At 43.2% G+C, this 12,487-nt stretch overlaps 1 non-coding gene across 1 annotated transcript; it reads right to left on the reverse strand.

Moving 5' to 3' along the window:
- Positions 1 to 12,180: 12,180 nt before the first annotated feature.
- LOC120267395 lies at positions 12,181 to 12,287 on the reverse strand. Its single transcript, XR_005538452.1, has one exon. It is a non-coding gene; the product is annotated as a small nucleolar RNA R71 (small nucleolar RNA).
- Between the last annotated feature and the right edge of the window lie 200 nt (positions 12,288 to 12,487).

Consider the following 12,487-nt stretch of genomic DNA (forward strand, 5'->3'; position numbering starts at 1 on the left):
AGATTCCAGCCCTATTTAAAGCCGATTTCAGCCCCGATTTCATTATTCTTTTCTCCATCTTTTCCCCAACATGCGAGAGGGCTTCGGCTTGGGTTTCGAGGGGTATTGGCCAAGGTTTTGAAGAGGTTCTATGGCTCTGACATCATGATTCCATTAGGAAGAAGGTTGGTAGTGGAGCTTCGATTGAGGGGTATCCTATACCGGACGAAGGAATCCTTGGACGACGAGTAGAGGACTTTCCACAAGACCATTGACACGACCATCGAGGGGGTTTCTTTATGGATTCATTGCTTTTACATTCTATTTCTTTGATTGTACTTAGCTCCATGGAGAGCTAAACCCCTAGTCGGTACTTGGGTGATTGTGAACCCTAGGATGTATTCGTTTCTTTGAACTTCTTTATTATGCTTTCAATAAATTAATGTTTATTGTGAGTTCCAACCTTGAATGCTTGATTGTATGAACATTTCCCCTAGAGTGACACTAGGGTTGAGAGTTCTTGTTGGTAACCTTGTGAGTGAGTGACACACCACGAGCGTTAGACAAAGCTAGGTTGGAGATGGTTGAGAGGGTGTGTCGAGAGGTACAGGAGCGTCCCCTTTCCAATCCGACGTGATAGATTCTACCTCCTTTCCTCGAGTTCTTTGCGTCCATAATAGAGTGAATGGTCTAAGGGATAAACCTCCGCTGGGGCCTAGTTGCGTGTGCAATGGAGTGAAGCGTTGAGGTGATCTTAGTATCTAGGGCTTAATTGTGGCTAGGGACCTTCCGCCTGGACCAAAGGGTTAGGTCTAAATCTAGGAAGAGATTTATCACTTGGAATCCCTAGAGCTCATTGCAACTCTATGCGAGTGCGAGGTGTTGAAATTATTTGATTTCTCCTCCGGGACATGTATAGAGTTAGGCATAGTTGACCTTAGATTTGGGACTATGTATGTAAGGATTTCCATGACTCACCATTGCATTGATTAGGAAGCATAATAGAGAGTTCTCGTACTTGAAGCGATTATCCTAGGTGAAGCATCATCCGAGTACCCCAACTTTATCGATTGCCTTGCCTCCTCCTTACTTTTGCTATCGTACTTGTTGCTTTTAATTTCTGAGAATTGAATCATTACTACACTTATCATTGTTGATACTCCACATAGCTAAGAATCGAATTAAGTGTCTTTACTCCCTACTCCCTATGGATTCGACCCCGCTCATCCGGGATTATTACTTCGACAAACCCGTGCACTTGCGAGATATAAGCAAGAGGACCTTGTCAGACTCCATGTGACAGACGATCGATTTTGATGATATTTGTTATTTTGTTGATGTGGTTAATGAGGTTATTTCTGATTTTATGTAGGAGACATTCTGGAGGGATGAACTTAATGACCTTTTGGAGGACATCCCATTTGAGGATGACGAACTAGGTTTGACAATAGACGAAGTCTTGGGTCTTGAAGTGTTAGTATGCATGGACTCTAAGCCACATGAGAAGTAAATCTCCCAAGCGAAGAAGTGGTGGAAGAAGGTAATGTGCAACAAGAAGAAGACACTCACTTCACCACCCAAACTGCGTGTCCCTAACCATGTTAGCACTCGGCCATTTGGTGAGATCCATTTAATTAACGTGTTGCCTTTGTATGTACGCAATTGTCTCTCAAGTGGCCAAGAGAGGTCTCGATTTCATGAACCTCAGTAAGAGCATAACAGGTACATAAAGCTAGTGACATTAAACAAGCACTTCTTGAGAGGCAACCCAAGTTATCTCTATTTTTCATTTTTGTTTTGGGTTCACTGTCACCAAGCCTCATGACATCCGCTCTCTCATGGTCTTATGGTTGTTGTGATCTCTTTGGTTTGATTTTTGTGCTGTTTTGCGTTTCATGTTTGGTCATGTGCTTTATCATTCATTTTGGGAGGAAGATTCTCTACCTTGAAAATTTCCAGCACAAACACGGGCAGGACCCGGGCAGGGCATGCTCATTTGTGTGCCCTTATTTTCTCTGACAAGAAATCTTTGTAAATTTTCATGGCCGACACGGGCCTGACACGATCATGTCAATGTGAAACATATAGTCTGTACTCCTAGCATGATCGTGTCATGGTTGAATTGTTAATTTTTCCATTCTTCAGTGATTTTTGGGGTGATAAGAACCCTTGGTGACATGGTTATGTCGCCCCTTGATTTTCGTGCCCCAAACCCACGATCCGACATGTACGCATAGCAGGTGTGTATGGGGTGCGACATTTTGGCTCTAGCGCTTCCTTTCAAAACCCTATCATCGATAGCCATACCCCTTCACCGCGCTTCTTTCCTTGGAATCACCTGACTCTTTCCCCTTCATTTTCGGCCTAATTAGTGGGGTGTGCTCGGTTGCAACATCCATCGACAGCTCCCTTTCATTAATAACCTTCTTTTGTTTTTCTAGTGTTTCCCTAATTTTAGTACGTCTCTGATGTTTATTGCAAGTACTTTGTGTTTTGGATGTGTGATTATACGTTTTTCTGATTCTTCCTACTTGCATTCGTGTGGTTGGCAAACCTTGTAGCTTTGTGCGTTGGCCCTGAGTGGATGTTGTTGGAGCCCCTCTTTCAGATTGATGACCAACCTTGGCACGATCTTGTCCGGTGTGACAGGATCTTGCCCTGGCAGAGTTTTGATTTGCTTCTTGGTTGGACATGATTGCATTGGCCCTAGCATGCTCGTGCCTAACTTTGGATTTGATACTTTGACCTGAGTTATTCTATGTTCTATTTGCATATCATGCCGAAGAAGAATATTGCTGGTGGTCTTTCTAAGCGACCTAGGTCTGACACGTCATCACCTGGTGTGGAATATCAGCCCACACTTCATGCTCAGCCCCATATTGAGAGATATACTCATCATTCTTGTAGGTATTTTGGTGAGTCACGAGAGATAGATTGGGGCGTCATGTGAGAGATCGGACTTTAGGCTGAGGTGCGACAATTATTGAGTAGAGGGGTATGGAGGCAGTTGTATAAGATCACTGACAACAACAATGAGCAATTGGTTCTCGAGGTGTTGTCCACTTTTGAGCTATCAAGGGGCATGATCGCTTTTCACCATGCAGATTATATTCTGTTCCAGGTTTTCAGCGCACTGCAGCGTATGAGCCTTACCGACTTTTCTAGACCAGTAGGGGAGCCCCTTTTCGATGCCTACAATGTCTTGCTTACAATGTCTTGCTTACTTCTAGAGTAGTAGGGGAGCCCCTTTTCGATACCTAGCTGCGGTTGAGTTCCACTCCCACCTATGCTACCTATCGCATAAAGGGTACTGCACTCTACTTCCCCGTACTGTGGTACTTTCATTTGCTACTCAGTCATTCTTTGACAGGTCATGGTGACATCACTGAGGTTGTTAGTTTGCGAGATTTCAACTTTTTGCTGAGCATGGTTGACTGTTTTCATCTACATTTAGGATATGAGGTTGTTGTATCCATCTCCCATCAGGGGACATCCAAATGTGTTGGTGATTTCTTCATCTTTCCTTATATCACTCATCAAGTCCGCCACATGGGCATTCTTTAGGGGACCGACCGGATGCGTGTGGTTGGGGATGTGGTGCCTATAACTCCAGAGATACTTCATTTGATCAGATTGGTTCATAGGGTCACAACTGTTCTGTGGATTGAGTACTGTATCACTTTGCCTCGGGATCAGCCTACTACAAACGCTGCTGTCTCGGCTTTTACATTAGCTCTCAAGGCACCTCTTTCCACATCTTCTTCGTTGCGTTCACAGCCTCCATCTGCAATTTCTGGCTTTATTTTTTATTCATCTAATGAGTTCCAGTGGTTGCAGTGGCATGTGGTGCGCATTGCTGAGCATTTGGGCATTCGTGTCTCGTCGGAGCCCGCTTCCCATATGCCCCATACGGCATATGAGTGTTGATACAGCCGACTTGGGTGTTAGTGTTGGCATCTCAACCTCTTTCCCGACAGAGATTCTTGCGATTCCACAAGTTCATAGAGAGACACATTATGATTTAGTGATCCTTTTATTTCCTTTTGTATTTGCTTTTTATTTTTTATCTATTTCATAGTTTGGTTTGTACTTTAGTTAGCATGGGATTCTCTCTATTGTATTAGCATTTTGGTTTGTTTACTTTCTAGTTGCTTTTTTTTTATCCTATTACCGATGGTTGCTTCCCTTGTGTCCCAAATTTTATCTCTGGAGTGGTGTGGTTGCTTGGAGTTAGTAGCATGTGAGAGCAGCACCATCACTCTCAGTATTTGGTTTGGGGGGATTACACTTGTGAGCAACATAATTCAACTCTCAATCTAGTGCAGTCGTTCTACCCTTCTCCTTGAATTTCTACTCATTTCGTTGCATGGTTTATTTACATTGAGGACAATGTAACTATCAATTGTAAGGGAGGGTTGCATGCTTGTGTGGGTAATGAGTGCCATGTTCATGATGATCTATGATTAGTTAGCAGGTTATGTTTAAACTTAGGGGAACAAGTGTGTCTTAGTAACCATTGTATTGAAACTATGACTTACTGTCATTTCCCCAACCTAAAACTCTCGTCACCTTACCCTACTTGTGGTTCAACACTTCTCTTGTGTTAACAAAATATATATATATATGTTGGATAGTCAGATTCCTTATTAGCAATGGCCTACCAATAATTTTGTAAAGTTAAGATTTGTAAAAAGTTGGTGGAAAGAGCTATCACCTTGGATGAGTGAAAGCCTGACACGCACTCGTGTTGCGTGTGAAGCACAAGTGCATGGGTGTCGAAGTAATAAAATACCTGGTGAGTTGGGTAGTCGAATCCACAGGGAAAAGGGTTATTAGTACTCACTTCTTCTCTGCTATGTAGCCTAATGATAAATTGAATGATGTGGTGATGTAATATGCGAAAAAATGAATACTAGAGATGAATATGCAAAGTGTTTCTATGATGAGTAACTTAATTCATGGAAATCCAAATATAATCGGATCCTGCCTCCAGATCACCAATACTAGTCCCTTACGTGGTCCTGGTGGAGAAATCACTCAATCTTAACACCTCACACCACATATGACTACAAAGCACTCTAGGGATTGCAAAAGGTGTATTCGATTCCTAAGGATAGATATAACCCTATTTCCCAACAAAGGATCCCTAACCCCCTACAAGCTCCCGGTGGAGAAATCTATCAATCTCGTACCTCATACCAAATATGGTTGCATAGAGTCTAGGGAATACGGAGATAGAATACACCAATCGGATGGGAAAGGGGATGCTCCACTATGTCATGATTCACCCTCTCGACCCTCTTTAGTCTTGAGGTTCTAACCCTAATGGAGACCTCTCTCTCACCAAGCCAACAAATCATGCAAACCAAATAACTATAGGATCAATAAGGCAAGCAAGCATTAGACACTCAAGTTTGAAAACTAATCAAACTCGGATTAAATAGAAACAAAAATCAAATCCAGAAAAGATGCGAACCCTAGGATTCACAAGCCCGAATACCCTCTAGGGTTTTAGCTCTCCATTGAGCAATGTACAAAAAACACCATCAATGAATGAAAGTACATAAAAACAATAGAAATAAACCCCCTTATATATGAACTGATGGCCTCGATGGAGAGCTTCGACGTCTTAAAAGACTCACTCCGAAGCTAGGTTCAACAGTGGCTTCCTTGATGCTATGACAAAGGAAGAATCGATCAAAGTTGGTAAGGAAGCACCTCCAAAGGAACAAAGACCTCCTCTCTAAACCCTAGTTGTCTCACCCCTCAAGAGCCGCACAAAAGATGTTAAAGAATAAAGAAAAATGGCTATTTATAAGCCTAAACCCTCGCCTGTCACGTACCCCACGCACCCATGTTTATTTTCCATGCGCCCGTATGGCCTGCAGGAATTTCCATGTGGGCGCGTGAACAGTAATTTTACTACAGTACTGCTACATTAAAATTTTTGTTGTGTTTTGCTGCAGAACTTTTCACAAACACGGTCCAAACATTCTCCTCTTGACGCCACATAGTTGCGCACATGATCATATGGTAGGCTATAAGACTTTTCATCATCGATATGTCTTTGAGGGATTTTGCAATCTTCACAAAGAGAGGGAACATGAAGATATGACTGCCTTTGTGCCCTTCCAACTAGTTAATTGACTGGAATCTCCTTGGAAGTTGGCACACATCTTCACATTCACGAACTCCTCTCATCTCTTGGTCTTTGAATTGCACAAGAACTCTCAACATTGTGCCTTTATAGCCTATCTTTGCTTCATTTTGATTCTTCAAGGCATTCACAGCCTAATTGCACAAAAGAACTCCAAATAGACAATATGAGACATAAACCGATAAGTGTCCAAATGTAGGTATTTTCTTATATGTATTTTATACACTTTGCATGTATTTTATTGAGGATTGATGCCCGTTTTGTGCTTAATCGTGTACTATTTACTTTGTAGGGTACAAGAAAGCCATAGATAACATGACGACACCATTTGGCCGAAAATAGGAAGAATACAGTTCCAAAGTACTGTACAAAAGTTACTACAGCAGATTTACTGTAGCAAAGTTACTATAGCAATTGTCACGGCCTTCCCGATCGCCCCAATGATCACCGCGCAGCGCTCGTCACACCACAAAGGCGCCGAGCCAGCCTTCAATACTGGAACCAAAAATAGCCCAAGAACTTGCAAGCAACCATGCCCCATCAAGTAAACAAGGCTAGTAAACATGCAAACACAAGCATAGACATCATGAGAAGCCAAGTATAAGAGAGAAATCCGAAAACTCTCTATTAAATGAGAAAGAATACAACCAGGGCTAAGATGAAGATCAGACGGATCTCAATAAGAGGCTAAGATGAAGTCACCTGTCACATCAAGACAAGCACAGTGCTACAGTGCCAAAGGAACACAACATTGTTCACTGTATTACACCCGGATCGCTCTACAATGTCAACCAATGGCACTGTTCATCCAGCCAGCCATCTCCCGGTTATCCCTAGCCGGTGCACTCATCAAGCCTCATTAGCGCGCACGGCAGCCCGGTCATACCGATATCCATCAGTAATGCTCCTAGCAAGGCTTCTCGGTAACGGCCGAGTACCCACTCTCGGTAACTCGCATCCGCCACGGCGCACACCCACGCGCCCTCTCGGTCAAGTGCCTGTGCTCACGGTCATGCGCATGCATCAATGGTCTCGGCAACAAGGTTTGACGGGCCAATGCGCCCACCCTCGATCATAACACTCGACCACACGCCCATGTGCACTGCCCGGTCCGCGCGGCTGTGCGCCCGCACGCCTTTGCCTGACTCGGCACCACTCGATCAGGCCATACCGGGTCACCCTATCGCCCTCCCGCGACCAAGGCAAAGTGCTATCCTACATGATATAAGCATCATCTTCGATGGAGACCGTATGTAAGGGCACCGACCCTTACAAACCACCCCCACTTGTTGAAGCCGACGTCATCGTCGGACCCAACGTCTTCAAGAAGTCATGCACCAACTCCTCAAGTTGCCAAAGAGTAGTATCGCGCTCCCAACTTGCCTCCGAGGCCTGCAAATCTTTCCACTGCACGAGAAAGAAAACTCGACGATTCTTCTTGCTTTGGCCCTCGACCTTCCGGTCTAAGATCTGCTCAGCCATACGAGTGAACTCCTTCCGCACCGTCGGTGGAGCTCGATTCGCCTTCACCCGTGCTAGATCAGTGGGGTCTTTATGACATGGCTTCAAAAAACTGACATGAAATGTCGGATGAAGCTTCAGTCAATCGGGGAGATCCAATCGATAGGCAACATTACCTATCCTTTGAACAATCAGAAATGGCCCATCATATCACGCAATTAAGCCCTTATGCACATCCTTCCTGTGCAACTTCTTCCACACCTGCGGAGTGAGCTTTAACCAAACCCGGTCCCCAACTTGAAACTCCAAAGGACATCTCCCTTGGTCCGCATACTTCTTCATGCGGCGCGCTGCTTTGGCGAGGCTATCCCTAGCATTCTCTATCATCTCCTGCCGATCAAGGGCGAAATGATAAGCAGTGGGGTATTTCCCTCCGGTCCTCCTCTTCGCCACCTCCGAAGGGGTAATGGGTTGGTATCCATAAGCAAGCTCAAAAGGGCTCTTCTCCGTCGACGAAGATCGATGGAGGTTATAACTGAACTGGGCTACATCTAGTTAGTCCAGCCAGTTCTTTTGTGAGGCAGAGACATAGTGTCGAAGAAACTCCTCCAATAATGCATTGATACGTTCCATCTGCCCATCCGTTTGGGGACGATTGGCAGTCGAGAACTTCAACTCCGTGCCCAACAACCTGAACAAAGCCGTCCAAAACCGCCCAATGAAGCGAGCATCCCTATCGCTCACAATGTCTTCAGGTACGCCAAAGGGTTTCACCACATGCCGTAGAAATAGCTCAGCTGTCCTTTCAGCTGTACATATCACTGGAGTGGGTATAAACACTGCATATTTGGTGAAGCGATCCATAATCACCATAACAAAAGACATGTCATTCACCTTTGGAAACCAAGAGATAAAATTCATAGACACCGACGCCCATGGTCTTTCTGGGATCGATAGCGGTTGGAGAAGACCCGCTTCTCGTCTTCTTTCAGAATTGTCTTGCTGGCACACAAAGCATGTTTTCACATATGCTTCTATGTCATTGCCCATATCCGGCCAATAAAAATGAAGCGAGAGCAGGGCCTTCATGTTTTCACATATGCTCCGGTATAGGATACGCCTCGATCGAAGCTCCCCTACCAACCTTCTTCCTAATGGAATCACGATGTTGGAGCCATAGAACCTCTCCAAAACCTTGGCCAATACCCCTCGAAACCCTAGCCGAAGCCCTCTCTCAAGTTCGGGAAAAGATGGAGAAAGAAATACCAAAATCGGGGCTGAATCAGCTTTAAATAGGGCTGGAATCGGGCAACTCCACGGTCGTGGACGGTACACGCGCCCATGCGGAATTTCCACACGGGCGTGGATAATTTCCACACGCCCGTGTGGATTCTCTGTTTCTCTGATTTCGAGGCCGGCTGTGAACAGTGCTTCTACAGTAATTGCTACAATGCTTTCTATAGTCTTCATCGGGGAATAACTTCCCAATTCCATACTTTCATCGGGGTAACGCAAACGGGCACACGTTCATGTCATGAATTACTTTCTTCTTCAATGATATATATGTTGGTGGGGTTCTTGTTCTTGTATGCATAAGATGGAATGCTCGAGTGTGCCTGCCTTTGTGCCCATCCAAATGGATGTACTCATTTGAATGCGAGGAGGTTGGCACACACTCTAGCATCTCACACCTGTCCTATGTCTTCGCGTTTGAACCTTAGTAAGATCTCCTCCAAAATAGGTGCATTATGATCCACATTGGCCCATTTCCTTCATACTCGGCCTCACAACCCTACCTGCATAAAGGTAACATAAAAACACACATATTAATGTAAAAAACTGAGAAAAGTAATGCTCAACATAAGGAATGAACGCTTCGCATTCATATCGCAGAAGCACTTATCAAAGCTAAAATTGTGGTTTGTGAGTGCTATAAGGCCCGGTCCCCATATGGTCCCCATACGGCCCGTATGCTTTGGATGGTATAAATACAGACTGCTAGGGCAAATTAAGGAGACTTTTCCTTAGTCATTTGGGCAGCCGCCACCACACTTCTTTGAGGTGTTCCGGGCATCTTCCAATGATGATCCTTATGGGAAACGAGCACATATCATCACTAAGAGGGAGAGGAGCAAATGAGAAGGAGTTGGAGTGAAGATGTAAGCCATCATCTACAATTTTGTGAAGCTTCATCCATTCAAGGGGATTACGACCTAGAGGGGGTTTTCATTACTTCTTTCATGTTTTTGTCTTCCTTGTATGTTGTATATGTTAGGATTATGCCCTCGAATACCAACGAGGATGCTTGTATTAGGACATCTTATTTGTATTATACATTCTAATTCTTATTATTATTATAGCCATTTATTTTGATGTTCATATAAATCTTGTGATGGCATTATAATTAGTTTTGAATATCATAGTCCTGTGTATTAAGTTAAAAGGTTCATAAGGATTTGTATGACATATACTTTGACAAAGAGTGCTAGTTGAACACTATGGAATAGTGGGAGCATATGCATAAATGCATCATTGGGAATTGGTGTATTCGAACATGACGCGCAACAATCCAATCACATGGGTTTTACTCTTTGACAGTCAATGATTGGGATTGTTGGTTATGATCATATGAGTGGACCTTAAACCTGAGGTATCATGATCACAATTTACTTGTGACGTCAAGTCTATTACTAGAGTTGTTAGGCTCAGTTCACCTTTTGGTAGGGCTGACCTCGAAGTGCGACTATGTAGGGCAAGTAGCAGTTGTGAGTAATCACCAAGAAGGAATTCATTCTCTCTGAAATAAACAAGTCAGTATCTTATGCGACTATAAGTATGTGAGATTAGAAGACCTTGGCCAAGGCAGTCAAACTAATCGTGTGGGACATGAACGGTAGTTTGGTAATCTCACCCCACTATAGTTATTTGCATATGATCGAGTTTAGTGAGTTTGACAATTACCATGGCTCTCACTCGGTTGGGATACAAGAACGAAAGGTTTATACACATTTGGTAATCATAATCGGAAAGGTTCGTAATGATCTACTCATTCGTGTTCAATTGGGCTACGACGTGGGGCCAAAGGGCTGGCTAGGTGTCACCCACGTCCTTTGGTATCCTCCCATTGCCAATCGGAACGAACCTTGGGAGTCACGGTTAAAGGGATAAAGAATCAGTCTCATTTTGAGTACAGGGGTAAAATTGTCAATTTATAATTTTACTTCATGGGATGAGTGAAATTGTAAATTAGTCTAGGGTTTTTTTCTTAAGTTTAAATTTTGATTTATATTCGATGGATTCAAATGGATAATCAAAATTATGAGGACTCAAAGATAAAAGTGGTTTTTGTTAGATAAGGACTCATATTTCTAATAGAACTTCTATGGTAATGTTTATCATATTATGAAGGTTCATATTTTGAATAGGACTTCATAATTGAATGATGTTTATCATATTATGAAGGTTCATATTTCAAATAGAACTCATAATTGAATGCAATCATAGGAATATGATTAAGGAGAGATCATTGTCATCATTTGTACGGGATTAGGGTTTAACCGCCGAGAAATTGGGGTTGAACTATTGTTGAGCTCCATCGGTCTAAATCACCTTTGCTATTTTATTCTTATGCATCCATACATCATGATGACCCCTCATGGGGATCCTCGTCCCTAGGCCTATTTTTATTATCATTGCTTTTGTGATCTCCTTGCTTGCCTTGGAATTGTTATACTTGTGCTCTATTTACATTCTTGCATGTTTTAGAGTAGTATACCATGCTTAAGTTGTAAGGTTAGATAATAGGTGATGGATGAGTAATAGGAGCTCCTTAGCCCAATGGAATACGATCCTTGAGCCCTCGCTCAAGGTATTACTTGGCGACCCCGTACCCTAGCGGCCGATCAATCAAGTTTTTGGCGCCGTTGCCGGGGACATTAGGAATTCTAAGAAACTTCTAGCTTATTGCTCTAACCATTTTTATTTTCTTCTATTTCTTCTTTACATTTGTCTTACTTCTTTTTGACCTTAAATTTATATATCTTTATTGACTTTGCAAGGTATTGTGCATGACACGAGCAAATCCATCAAATTTAGTTCCACAAGACTGTGAGATTGAGAGAACCTTGCGTCGAAGACTTAGAGAAATGGGAGAAAGCACTAGTGAAAGAAACATTGAGATTGAGGACAGAGAATCTGAAATCATGGCCAAAGAAAGATGTACTTTATCCAAGTATGAAAGGCCACAGTTCACAAGAGAAGAATTTAGTGTGCAAGCACCATCCATCACTACAAACAATTTTGAGATCAAGGCGAGCACCATCGGCATGATCCAAAATTCAGTCCAATTTAATGGTCTTGCAAATGAAGATGCCCATGATCATCTTTCCCACTTCCTTCAAATATGTTCTACTTTCAAGATAAACGGGGTGAATGACGATGCGATCCGGCTACCACTATTCCCTTTCAGTTTGAGAGATGGACCATATCGGTGGCTCACATCCTTATAGCCGGGATTGATCAAAACATGGAAAGATATGGTTGAAAATTTTTTGGGAAGGTATTTTCCTCCCAGCAAAGTGGCGAAGCTAAGGCAAGAAATTTTGGCATTCAAACAAGGAGAGTCGGAGACACTATTTGAAGCTTATGAGAGATTCAAGGACCTCCTTCGAAGATGCCCCCATCATGGCTTTGCTTCTTGGATGCGGATTCAGATCATCTACAATGGGTTAAACTATGCAACTCATCAACTAATTGATGCCGCAGCGGGTGGATCTCTTAGCAACAAGTACCCTGACGATGGCGAGCAACTACTTGAATCAATGGCAAGTAATGATTCTTATTGGGCCACAAGAGGTGCACCACAAAAAGGGACCAGAATTTATGAAGTCA

This window comes from Dioscorea cayenensis, chromosome 1 (genome assembly GCF_009730915.1).
Source record: "Dioscorea cayenensis subsp. rotundata cultivar TDr96_F1 chromosome 1, TDr96_F1_v2_PseudoChromosome.rev07_lg8_w22 25.fasta, whole genome shotgun sequence".
Taxonomy (NCBI): domain Eukaryota; kingdom Viridiplantae; phylum Streptophyta; class Magnoliopsida; order Dioscoreales; family Dioscoreaceae; genus Dioscorea; species Dioscorea cayenensis.